The sequence below is a fragment of the Chlamydotis macqueenii genome, chromosome 7, assembly GCF_036417535.1.
Source record: "Chlamydotis macqueenii isolate bChlMac1 chromosome 7, bChlMac1.mat, whole genome shotgun sequence".
NCBI lineage: Eukaryota > Metazoa > Chordata > Aves > Otidiformes > Otididae > Chlamydotis > Chlamydotis macqueenii.
The window spans coordinates 24,351,341-24,363,450 of NC_141562.1; positions in this window are offsets into that span (position 1 = coordinate 24,351,341).

The window sequence follows — 12,110 nt, forward strand, 5'->3', positions numbered from 1 at the left end:
GGGGAGCGAGCGGCCAGGACGGATCTGTGCGAGGTGGTGACACATGTCTCATCTTGGAAACAGAGCTGATAAGTTCCTCTTGTTTAGGGCATCTGCCTGGCAGCCAGTCCCCACTTCTCTCCGTGCTTAATCAAGATTCTTCCGGCTGCAAGCAGGGCTTGTTCCCGTGCGGACGAGGCCATCCCTGGAATGGCTGCCCCCATAGCCGGCAAACCTGTGCCAAAACTGGCACACAGCTGGGGGTCTCCCGGGGTGGTTTCCAGGTAATCAGACTGAGAAAAGATGCAGAAACCAGCTTGGGCAAAAACTGCGCTGCAGCCTCGCCTGAGCGCACGATGGGGCGGTGCACAGGCAGTTGCCTGTCCGCGGTGGCACTCACTTGGCTCTGCTGGCAGTCACGTGCAGGGGCTGCCACTGGCTCCGAGGGGACCCACAGCCGGGGGCTGTTGCATGGCTTCATCTTCTCAGCCGTAAGTCGCCACTGGCCACCTCAGCAGGGTTGCGCACAAATAGCCCCTGACTTGCCATGAAACTCTGCACCTACCTGCAGTCAGGGGCAAGGGAGGAGGAGAGGGGCTGGGGAACCTCATCCTTTCTGTCTCCGCTGCATAAATACGGGACAAGAGCCTGGCAAGCTCGGCCGAAAAGCATTTTACATGCTGCTTCCAGAGGTCACCACGGGCCAGCTTCTGATGCCGTGGCGGGTTTTTCTCTGGAAGCGGGATGGTCGCTGCGGGTGGGCACTGTGGCATGTTCAGGGGCAGCGACAGCACACATCTCCCTGGCCGGCTGCCGGCCCCGGAAAGGTTAACGGCGGAGCGTGTGCTTGGTCTGCGCGCTTCTAATAAACACCCATTCTTTCGTTTTCCTTTAAAATACTTTTCATATTTTGCCATGGCTGCTCGTGCTGCTCCCCCCTGCGACAGCTCCACACCAACGGCCGCTGTATAAATAGAGCAGCCCCCGAGTCCCGCACGCAGGCAGGCAGGTGGGAGATTCGAAAGCTTCTGTTAATAGTTTATCTCTGAGTCCGCCTAATGAATTCTCCTTGTAATTACTGCGCAGAAATTGTTAGTGTGTCTTGATGATTCAGAACTTTCTAACAACAACTCTGGACCAAATTATAAACTGTTTTTCTATCTTGGAGTGGAGACTTGAGAGAGGATTCCTAATTGTTCTCATCCCCTCGGGGGCCAGAGCTGGATTATCCCACACAGGCTTTTCTGCAGACTTGTTGTTAGTCTATCGGCAGGCTCTCTGCCAGACAGAAGGGACAGGGAACTCAGTTTTCCAGATTTAAATCCTTCCCCCTTCACCCTTCCACTCCACTTACACCTCTAAGGAAGAGCACGGATTAGAAAGGATTTGCCCTCATGGGGCTTTGGTTTGGGTTTGTGAAGATCTGTCCTTAAAAGCTTTGCCTTCTTTTTTTTTTATCCCCATGTAAACCCGACTCCTGGCTTTACATTGGGAATGGGTAGAAGCGAGGTGCTGTGTTGTTCGCAGAGCAGAGATCTCCCATTTCTCTTGGAATACCTGCCTGTAAATGGCATTTCCTCTTGGAGACAATGGCTTAACGTGAAGGACAAAGCAGGTGGGGATGGGCGAGGGTGGTGTTCCGGGAGCAGCGCATGGCCAGATCCCTCCTGCCGTGGTTGCTGTGCTTTGGCTTGCGTGCAAAAGGTTGGCTGGACAGAAGGCTCATCCAAAATGTGTCCCTGTGCCAGAAGTTACAGGACAGCCTGGGTCTCTTGATGCTTGTCCCTGTGCCGCTGGTCTCCCAGTGCACCGGAGGCCATGGGCAGCCGTGCTGGGTCACTGTCACCAAGGAGAGCTGGGATGCTCTCCCCAGGACTGGGAATGACCTGTGCAGTGATGCTGTGTCAGGCCAATGGTCCCAGGGCACTGGGGCCATGGTGAAGGCAGCCAGGAGTTAGCATGAGGCCAAGGCAGCTCTTCCCTTCCTCATCCCCTCCTTTGCCAGGGACGCAAGAGGCCACGCCGCCGGCCATGCTCCGTCCCGCTGGAAGCGCTGACGCCTGTCTGGCTGCCGGGACACCCTGCTGGTCCCGTCCCAGGCACGTCCCCCGCAGCCGGCAGTGGTGAGCGGGCACCCTGCTGCATCACGGGGCTGCCCAGGCCCAGGCACCCTGGCTTCTCCAAACATCCCTCCTGCCGTGCACCCGTGGTACCCCGGTGGCTCGCCCACGTCCGCCCCGTGCACCCGCCCTTGCTGACGGCAGGGAAAGTAGGAGCCATGTCCTTGCGCTGACCTTCGCCTGACCTTCCAGTAACGCTCAAGAAACCCTCGGAAAGGCTTTCTCATTGTGCAGCCCCAGGGTTTCCAGGGAATTAGTCAGCAGGCTGGAATTGTGCTCTGTGTATGTGACCCCCCCTGCTCCCCCCCGGCCTCCCGCCTCTCCCATCTCTGGAGCCGGACCGGTCCAAGAGATATGTTGCCAGGGTGACAGCGAGGTGTGATGGATGGACAGAGAGTGGCTGTGGAGTGGCAGGGCCGCTGGTCAGTAACCCAGGGCTGTGTTTATAAGAAGGAAGAGGCTGTTTCCTGGAGCTAACATAATGCAGCTCTAAAAAAGGCAGGGGAAATACATCATGCGAGGAGAGCGCAGCCCTGGGAGGGGAGGGCCGCTGGGGAGCCCAGCACCAAACCGAGCCTCCAGGTCAAGGTGCCTTTGACAGGGGCCTTTTTTATAGGCCATTTGCGTGAGAGTTCGCTGCTGTTTCTCTGCAGCCCTGACAGTGGCTCAAGGCCCAGCCGGGGTTTGGGGAGGGTCTAATCTAAACTTGCTGCTTTCCAGCCCTTTGCTTGCAGGACCCGCTGATTTATTTGGAAAATAAATAATTGTCACTCACTATTGTTTTGTCGCTGCAGAGTGACAGTCCCCCTTCTCGGCGTTTGCCCAGGTCCTGTCCCGCGGCGGACACTTGGAGGTGTGGGGAGCTGGGGCAGAACCCCGGTGCAGAGGGAGCGAGGGGCTAAGTCCACAGCCCCCATCTGCCCCTGCCTTCCTGGGCCCTAGGAAGTGGTGATGCTCCTAGTCATGGTCCCTGCATGGGGTGGGGACCCATGGCATCACTCACGGCGCTCGTGGTGCCTGGGCTTGGAGCTGGGACTGAGCTGACCAGCTGGAAAGGTGAAGGGACGTCTCACCCTCCTTCCCAAACTCCAGCCGTGGTGGTTTTCCTCCCTTTAGCTGCACCACAGGTGTGTGAGGTCCTTGTGCCCAGTGCCAGCATCTCCCCTGCTGCGGGGCCAGGGGCTCTGCAGCCCCACACGCCCACTGCTGCGACAGCTGTGGGTTCATCCCCACGCCTCGTGTCTCCTCCAAGCCCTGCAGCCCTGCTCCGCTTAACACCACTCCCTTGGCTGGAGGGTCTGGCTGCAGGTCAAGCCGCAGATCCCGGTGCTGCAGACAGAGGGGCTTTTGCTCCCCACCCAGCAGCGTGGGAGCTGAGTCCCACCGGTGGGCTGGGGCATCACCGCTCCCTCGCCCTGCTGCTGCTCCCGGTGCTCTGCCCTGCCCTCGTCTCCTCTGGGCCTTAATCATTCTGGCTAATCGGAGAGTAGTGCCCCAGAAAATAGTCCCCGATTTTGCCCCATCAAAAAACACCCAAAAACCAAAACAAAACAATTAAAGAATTTCAGAAAAGAAATTTGCAAAGAAAAGAGAAAAAAATCCAGGCTCATTCAGCTGTAAGCCCCTCCATTTTCTAGGTAGGCACAAATTGCTTCTACTACAGCTGAAAAATTATTGAAACGTTGAAAATCTTTTCTTCTTTCTTCTATTCCTTTTATTCTTACAACCCTTCAATAGCTGAGCAAGTGATATTGCATTTAAAGTTTTTATTTTTTCCTTTTACAAGAGTGCAAAAGCTTTGAAAAGTGTCAGCGCAGGGAAGAAAAGATGAGAAAAGAGAGGAGGAAATCTGGCGCGAACGTCAGGCGGTCTTCTAGCAGCTTCAGGGCAGGGGAGAAAAAGAAGGCAAGGAAAAGACAAAAACACAGCTCTTTTAAATTTTGAACAGCTTTCTGATTTAGGAAACTGAAAGAAAAAAATTGTTTCAAAATATCTAATTGAAAAGTTAAATAAAAATAGTTTCCATAAAATAGTTTTCAACCTAATTATTTTTGCTTAAGAAAAATTTCAGTAATTTTTATATTGAATAAGTATAAGTTTTATAATTTATTTTTCACATTGTTAATAAGAATAATTCTATCTAGATATAATAATAAAAATCCTCAATTTCCACCTTTCCAACCTATGTCTGGGTTCAGTCCTGTCTGTCCTCACTAGTCCAGGAATAATTTTTTAAGTGGAGCCTCATTTTTGGCTCAAGTTTGTGCTTTTTCCTTTTTTTTTCAGAGGAGTGTTCTGTCTTCGGCGTTGTTCATACTTCCCCTTCTCTAATTCATGCAAATACTGCCGCATGCACAAATTCCTCAATGAGTTCAATACTAATCAGCAAATAATTTTTTTTTTGCAGCCCAGTCTGTTCACTGTCTAAAAGCCACTTTCTGAATAAGTATTTGATGAGTATTTGTATATTTAATCCTTGCATTGTTCTAAGTGACTTTTAACATCAAGGTCTCTCACCCACTTTCAGTTCAAATTAGCACATTCGCACGCACTTACATGTGAATTTGCGTTCGGCTCGGACTTTAAACAGCTGTACTTGAACGACTTTGAGAAAAACAATCCGTATTTTGGAATTATTTGGTTTTGTCTGACATATCCGTCACAGCTGCTCATGCAGGAGAAGGCGACTCGTGCTTCTGGAAGCCCCTGTTCCGGCAGCCTGCGAGATTTGGACTGGGCTGGTCCCCAAGCAGCCCCCAGTCCCAGCTCTGCTGTCCCCAGTGTTGTGGGACTGCTGAGCTGCAGCCCCCTGAGACCAGCCGGGAGTGTGAGCCGGTGTTTTTTCAAATCACTGTTTATTACTGTTTCCACAACCAGTTCTCGTTGGATTTGCGTCGGCACCCCCGGACACGCGCTGCCTGGGGGGGAAGTGGGGCTGGTCCCGGGAACCAGAGCGGGGGGCTCATCTTTCCGCTCTGCAGATTAGGACCGCCCGGCTCCTCTGCGAGCCTCCCCAGGTGGCCGTGATATTTCTAAAGGACTTGTCCATGTCCCGCAGTAAGCTCATTAGCTAATTCCCTTATTACGCAGCGCCCACTGAAGCATGTGTGTTTGGGCTTCCAGGCAGCCTCCTCCTGCCTTTCTCCCCAGCTCGCCTTGCCTCCTCATTACTCTCTTCTCTTTGTTTTAGCCAAAAAGGTGGGGTTTTAAAAGCCCCCTTGGCCTAGCCATCACGCTTACCCCTCCCTGGCTGGTCCTGGGGTACCCCCAGCGAGAGGGGCTGCTGCCGGCCAGGGCTGCAGCAGGCAGGACCCTACTTGCCCGGCGGTGCAGTGCAGCGCTTTCGCCTCTGCCAAAGTGGCTTTTCGGGCCCGTTCACATTTCCGTGTCAATCTCGAAGCCCAGCCAGGCGAAGGTTTGATTCAGACAAAGCGGCGCATGGGGAGTTTCCTAGGAAGGAGGCTGTGGCATGAAGCCGCCGTGGTGGGACGCTGCTCTTTGTGGGGTTGCCCTGGATTTTGAGAGGGTTGATGGGCTTTTACATCTCGTTTGCAGAGAGACAATGAGCCCCTTGCCCCCGACCCCAAACCCGGCAGACGCTCATCCATGGGGCCGAGCCTTTCGCCCCCAAACATGGGGAGCCTGGAGGCCCTCTTCCCTCGTCGCCTGCTCCGGGAGAAGCCCGGTCACAACCCCTGCCCGGGGAAGAGGGACGGACCCAGCATCCCACCCTCTTCCTTCTGGGGGGCCACATGCTGCAAAATCCACCTCGCGCCGGCGCTTTCCGGCCCTCTGTGAGAATGTACATTTTGTGGCTCCTTCATTGACTTTGAAGAATGTCCCTTTATTCACAATGTTATTTCCTTTAATCACTGTGAGGTTGCAGGAAATCTTCTTGGAAAATTGTTTCAGATTGGCTGGAATCACTGAACTGTCGCAGGGATGGAAAACTCACTTGAACTTGTTTTTATTTTACCCTAAAAAGTCACTGTCCCCAGAAGGTTCAGATGAATTTGGATAAACATGTGAGTTCCGAGGATTTAGTAGTTGCTGAACAGTTTTTTTCCCCCCTTCTTTTTTTTTTTTTTTTTTCCCAAATGAACCTCTGTGTTTTCCAAGTTCCTGAGCTTTACTCAAGACCAGGGGTGCAGAAATGAAAGAAAAATAGGACATTGGCTTGACCAAGATTGAAGACAGGCAAATACATCATTAGGGGATACAACATGGGAGCAGAGATAACGAACCCATAGGTGACAGCTTTGCCCATCAGCTAAGAGCCAAAGAAACTGAATTTTCTTCTACTTGAGGATATCTGTACTGGCTGACACAGGAAAAACAGAAGATGCGCTAAATCTTGACTTTTGCGGGACTTTAGTCCCATTTCCATGTGAAATTCATGTGAGCAATGGAAAGAAACACAAACATGGTCTAAGTGAATGTGTGGCTATGTGAACATGTGGCTATGTGAGAGCACAGCTGGCTGGAAAACTGTATTGAAAGGGCAGTTTCCAGTGCTCAACTCTCAGACAGGGGCTGGTCTGGGTGTAGGGCCAGTGCTTTTGTCAGAGATTTTTAGTTGCAGTGCCAGTCTGGTAGGGCCTACAACAGTGCTTTTCTTGAGAAATTGGAGAAATCTGAAATAAACCTGTCAATAAGAACAAATATAAGGCTTTTCTATTAGTTGGGAAATATCAACATTGCAAGCACTAGCTGGGGAATGAGTGAGGCTGCTCCGTGGGAAAGTAGCCAGAGGTGACAGTGGGTCCCACAGGGAGCCTGAGCCAGCAGCAGCCCGAGTGAGAAGACTAAAATCAGACCGGGACGTATAAACAAGGTGTTTGTAAGACACCTGATGTGATCCTGCTGCACTTAGAAAGTGTTAGCGTGGCGCTGAATCCATCTTGGGGCTCAGCGTTTCAAGTTGCGGTTCTTGGAGAAAGCCCAGGGAAAAACGAGATCAGAAATTCAGAAAACACGACATGCTGGAGAAGGCTGAAGGACCAGGGTAGCTTAGTATCAAGACAAAAAGACTGCAGGGAAATAAGATAAAAGTCCTTAAATGCATAAAGCCCTGCTACAAAGCGCGAGATAATGGGCTATTCCTTGTTTTCAGGGTGGGTAGAAGAAGAAGCCATAGGCTCACTCTGCAATGACTGTGGTAAAAGAGATTAAAACTTGTTTTTCCTGGGAGCCATCTTCAGCACTAGAGGCTTCTTTTAGGAAGAGTTTAGACAAAAGCTGCACCAGGAAGGGTTTGCCTCGTTTCAGGGCAGGCAGACAGGCTAGGTGACCTTTCCAGGGCCTTCCAGGCTTATTTTTTATAATTCTGCAAATACGAATACTAAAAAGAGAGAAGATCACTTTGCCTCTGGCCAGTCTATTCAGGACTGGTCCTTGCTGGGTGTGTTTTGCTTCAGCTGTGAATACTGTCCAGGTTTCCATCTCCATCATCTATTTTTTTTTTTTTTTGTTATTTACTTCTAAGCGTTTTTTTTCTATCCATTTTTTTCCCTGTTCCTGTACATCACTTTGGTCCTACTTTTCCTGGAATGGTTATACACCTTGTGTGTTCCCCCCCAGCTCTGCACAGAGAGACCTTCTCTTCCCCACTCAATGGACCATATGCCTGTACTTGGGATCCAAGATCATCCTGGTGCAGACTCCATCTCACTTATTAATTTGCCTGGTGGCAGACTCCTGGTGTGGCAAGCTCATGTCTCGCTCGTGGTTTCATTCCCATCGCAAGGCCCCTGCGGGTTGTCCGTGGGCTGCGTGTTTTTCTGTTTCTAAAACAGGGCTAACAACTGTCACCCCCCTCCATCTGTGGGTTTGCAGATGTTGACTGCTCAGTGTTTACACTGAGGTCGTGCAATGGGAATTTTTCTATGTGTATTAGTAACATGATGTATTTTTACTCACAATGTTTAAGATCAGAGTTACTCATTAGATCACCTATGCCAATCTCCCCAACTGCCTCATCTTGTTACTCTTTCTGGATCCGAATAACTTGGGGTTTCCCTAATGCACAAAAGCATCTGGTCTAGACGAGCGAGGGAGTTCATGGTTTGGTCTTACTTAATCGCTGATGGTTAACCCACTGGCTCCTCAGCATTGCTCAGAAAATGTATGTCGTATTTCTTATGCAGGTTTGTCTGGCTTTTAATTTCCAGCCATTGATTCTTGTTCTGTCTTTTTCAGTTGAAATAAAAGCGCTTTAGCACACAGTATTTTCTTACTATGAGAGTACTTGTGCGTAGCAGTCAAATTTCTTAAGCTTTTTAAAGAAGAAAACAGGTTGAGCTTGATTCTGTCACTGTGGGGTGCGTTCTCCTGCACTTGTGTCTTTTCTGTGGCAGTTTTCTGCACCCTCTCTCATTTCACAGAATAATTTTGGCCTCGGGAGCTCTGGTGGTACAGCCTGCTGGCTGGGCTTTGGTTCCCTCAAATTTTGTAAATGTCTGAAGATGCAGATCCCACCACCTCGCTGGGTCCCTGTGCAACTGCTCAGTTTTTAACCCATCCTCTTCCAGCCCACATCTCCCAGTCTGGCTGCAAGGATGCTAAGGGAGATGGTGAAAACAGTGGGAAGGGGCAGGAGTCACATCTACGGCTCTCCCTTCATCTGCATCTTTTAAAAATGGGGCATCAGGCTGGTCACAGTACTTTAGGGCTGGCATCCCATCCCTTGCCTCGTAACTCCCGTTCACTGTGATCCCTGCTCTGATACCCCGGACTACATTCACCATGTGGTCCTCATGTGGAGCTCACATCCAGCTGCTCAGCCCCGGCACCCCAAACCAGCCCCGCTCAGAGCCAGATCTATGCCTTAACCCCTGCCACCCAGCGGGATAGCCTGCTTTCTTTGCAGACACATCCAACTTGGCATTCAGCTCGGTTGAAACCCATGACCAGGCGACCCTGTCCCCTTGCTCCCGCACTGGAATGCAGTCAAGGTTGGCAGCGGCGAGTTGGTGCTGGCCCTCAGCTCGCTTGTGCCTGTGCTGGGTACCCAGAGTCCAGCACTGACCTTGGGGGGACGTTTTCTGACACCATGGCAGCAAGATCTCCCTGTTGAGAAAGACTTCTGGTGACTGGTCAGGATCCAGGTAACGGGTGGGTGACCAGCATCAGTTAGGGCCAATCCTTAACTGGAATATTGTTAAACACCTTTCAGGTACCCAAGTGTCTGACACCTGCAGCCTCCCTGCTCCCTTTCTCTGAAGCCCTTGCTTCAGGCAGCTGGAGTCCCTGCTTGAGTCCCACAGGCAAAACTCTCTGTTCCCCATTTTCAAGCAAGATTTCCTCAGAAGATCCTATGAAGACAGCTATGGACTAATAATATCTTCACCATATATGGTGCATTTCACCCTCGGTTTGTGCGCGGCTGTGAACGTGTATTACCCTGCACGCCGTGTGCGGCCAGCTGCTCACCAGTGAGCGCGTGTTATCCAGCCCAGCACGCCTGCACGCTGCGTGGACCCAAGGCTCGAGTACAAAACCAGGTAGATTTTGGCCAGGCCTCTGCTTTTCCTTCCATGCAACGTCAAAGCTAGACGGGTTTGGCCTGTGCAGCGCAGATAACTGCTAACGCTTATGTGTGCTTTTATCGTGCAGCATTTCAAAGGGCTGGTTGCAAGGAGGTGCATGCACATTTCCTGTACGTCTGGCCAAAAATCTGACACTTGAGAGTGCTGAGGAACCCTACAGTTTTGCAGAACATGGCATTTTGATGTTCACAAAAGACAAAGCATTGCCAAAACCTGGGGAAAGGCGTGGAAGGTGCCAGCAGTATTTTCCTGCTCCTGGCTTTGCTCAGTTTTAGTTCTCACTCTGCCCCTCCGTGACCGTCCCTGCTGGCTTGCTCCTGCACCGTGAGGGTCCCAGCCCTGTGAGGGACAGTGGTGGGATGTGCTCCAGCTGGGATGGGGGCTCAGGTTTAGCCTAGTGACTCAGAGGTGGCCAAAGCGTGAGCGACTGCCCCAGTGCCAGTTTGACATGTGCCAGGCTGAGGGAGTGCAGATGTCCAGCTTCAGAGGGCAGGTACGTCCCCAGGTGCCAGCTGTGCCATCAAGGGTACCCTTGCATGCACCCCATCAGGTCAGCCCACCCAAACCTGCCCAAACATGCCAGGGGCTCTCTAATGGCCAGGCAGGAGGACAGACCCGGTGCTTCCAGGTCTCCTCTCATGACATCCGCCGAGTCCCCTTCCCGCACTAATCTTGTCCTTCTATCCAAAACAATTATGGAGGGCTTGTTGTTTTTGGCACAGTCCTATATTTACAAATCCCATCCTGCTTATAGCTCATGGTTTCATTATCCTCTAGATGTTTACAGAGCTCCTTTTCTTAATATTTGTGCCATTATTTTACTAGGGACCCGAGTGAGACTTTCCAGACAGTGATTGTCTGGCTCATCCTCTCCCCCACCAGCTCTTTCTGCAGAAGTGCACATCTCCCTGCTCTCCCTGCCTGCCCGGGGCGCCCACTGGGGCAGGGATGGGCAGGACTGTGGGCAGTAGTAGAGGGATGTCTCACTCTGGGGATGCAGGGAGGGATCTGCAGAGGGGGCAGCTGCCCCATCGCCCACACCACGTGTGCACCCCGCAGCTCCTTGTTGCTGCACCTGGGTCACCGGTGTCCTCCCGTAGCCTTGAGCTCTTGGTGGGCATCTCCTGTCCCCATGTCTCCCCGCACCCCTACACTCCCTGCTTCCAGGCTCAGGTATGGGTGCGCATCCCTGGCTGGGGTAGCAGCCCCTCGGCAGGTTTTCGGCTGTCTGGGGACCTTGTCCTGGGAAGACAGACAGTGGTAAACTTGGCGCTGGGATGTTGGGTTCATTAGCATGGTGCAGACGTGGGTCGGCAGCTTATGCTGTGCATCGCTCTGATGCTGGTCCCTGCCCCTGGGCCGTCTGTCACAGGGGCTTGTTTAACCTTCTTTGGCACAATATCTCGCAGTCTTTAATCTGTTTATCCTCGTAACCCCGCTATGAGGTGAAGGATAGCTAACCTCATTTCAGAGGAAGGGAACCGAAGGGATTCTTTTCAAATGTAGATCAGTGTTTAATGATGCAGAGATAAAGATTTTAAAAACACACCCGAGACAACAGGCGTACACGTGTAACTGAGCTGGGTGTTTCTGCAAATCCCATTAATCGCCTCTGCCTTGTTCAGCCGGTGCTGTTTTGGGGCAGAGCTGGCACAGGGGCCCGTGGAGTTGCCAGGTGGGCTCCAGCCTCCCGGCCCATGAGCCGAGCACAGGTGGGGTGGGTTTAGGGATGAAACTTAAAGTGAGTGTGCGCATAAAAGTGTAAGGTGGGGAATAGGAGGGGGTGCTTGTGCAGCGTCCCTCTGGCCACACAAAGCAGGCAGCGCTGAGCCCGTGCCACCGCTGAATTCCGCGCGAGCAATAGCAGCAGGCTCTTCTCGCTGTCACTGCCTGCCCAGTTGATATCTGCAACAGATCTGGTTAAAAACCCCGAGCTGTGGTTTCTGCGCGGTGATCCTGGCGGAGGTGTCGCTGGCAGCCACGCGGCGTTCGGTGCAGGACTCGCTGCTGCTGCTGCTCCTGGGCAATTGTTGCTGTGCTTGTGGGAATGCGGCGGCTCGGGCTGTGCGGAGGTCAGCGCTTTTGTCTTGCTGCAGGGAGTTTATCTCTGCGGATCTTGCCTGCTTTCCTGGGTCAGGCTTCACCTCCGCTGTTATCAGCAAACGCAGGAACAGTCCGGTCCAGCGCCAGGCTGCGTAGGAACCTCTCGACCCCCTTGCAGGGGGAGGCAGAGCTCTCACATCCCTCCCACGCTAACGGGCACCAGCCAGGCCCAAGTCTGAGGGCCATGGATGGGACATGCATGGCCTCGTGGTCACTGTTTCCCCTGTGCCACTTCAGCAGCACCGTTCCCATGCACCGCAGCAGCGCAGGACGCAGGCAGCAAGCACGAAGGCGTGCAGCTGCAGCCATGCGTTCTGCAGCAGTGGCTGCAGTCAGTGGTGAAGGAGGCAGAAACAGAGCT